The sequence below is a fragment of the Anopheles stephensi genome, unplaced genomic scaffold, assembly GCF_013141755.1.
Source record: "Anopheles stephensi strain Indian unplaced genomic scaffold, UCI_ANSTEP_V1.0 ucontig21, whole genome shotgun sequence".
In the NCBI taxonomy this organism is placed as follows: Eukaryota; Metazoa; Arthropoda; class Insecta; order Diptera; family Culicidae; genus Anopheles; species Anopheles stephensi.
The window spans coordinates 29094-30000 of NW_023405136.1; the positions used below are offsets into that span (position 1 = coordinate 29094).

General features: G+C 53.8%; 1 non-coding gene across 1 annotated transcript; it reads left to right on the top strand.

Moving 5' to 3' along the window:
* Positions 1-350: 350 nt before the first annotated feature.
* Positions 351-508, top strand: LOC118515956. Its single transcript, XR_004907549.1, has one exon. It is a non-coding gene; the product is annotated as a 5.8S ribosomal RNA (ribosomal RNA).
* Positions 509-907: the final 399 nt, after the last annotated feature.

A 907-nucleotide genomic window follows, 5' to 3' on the forward strand; every position in this document is an offset into this window, starting at 1 on the left:
ACGCATCGTCGGCACAATATGCTGACGCGCACGCTACAACCACAAGATGGTGTAGCACACTTGGTAGAGTTGAGCGAAAGCAACTCTTTCAAAGGGATACACATACCACTGCCTCGGCGAAGGTCAGTAAAGATGCACACTTTGGTAGTACCGGGTACCTTATACACTGACTGATTGTCGTGTCACAACGGGGTGATCGACAGTCGCACTTTGGCGTGCTCGGCTCCGCATCCGTCGGGGCCGTGGGCGCCTGCAGTGTGGTACTAGGGAACCAGAGTTGTGTGTTGGTATGTGTATAATGGATGGATGGACTTCGGTTCCATTCATCAACTAGTTCGGTGTGTACGTTAAACCCTAGGCAGGGGATCACTCGGCTCATGGATCGATGAAGACCGCAGCTAAATGCGCGTCAGAATGTGAACTGCAGGACACATGAACATCGACACGTTGAACGCATATGGCGCATCGGACGACTCAACCCGACCGATGCACACATCCTTGAGTGCCTACCAAGTTATCTCAACACTCTAACCAAACTGACCGTCCTGACCCCATCATAGGGGGGTAGGCTGTCGCAGCATGGCGTGCTCGGATCCGCATCCTTGTCGGGACCGTGGGCGCTGAAAGTGAGAGTGCTAACACAGAGAGACATACGAGGTATGGTACACAAACCTAAACACACACACACACATGTGAGCATGGGTGAAGAGCGAGCGCGCGTCAAGTCGCACGGTTCGACCTCTAGTATCAACCAACGGATGTATCCACCACAGCATATAAGGTTATCACCAATTGCACGGGGACTTCCACCGGTTGGCTCGGGTCGAGTAACACTTGCGGCCCAACGCGCTCGTATCTTTCCTCGCATCCAGTTGCAGTCGCGAGACGTGTTCACGCCGTGTGGGTG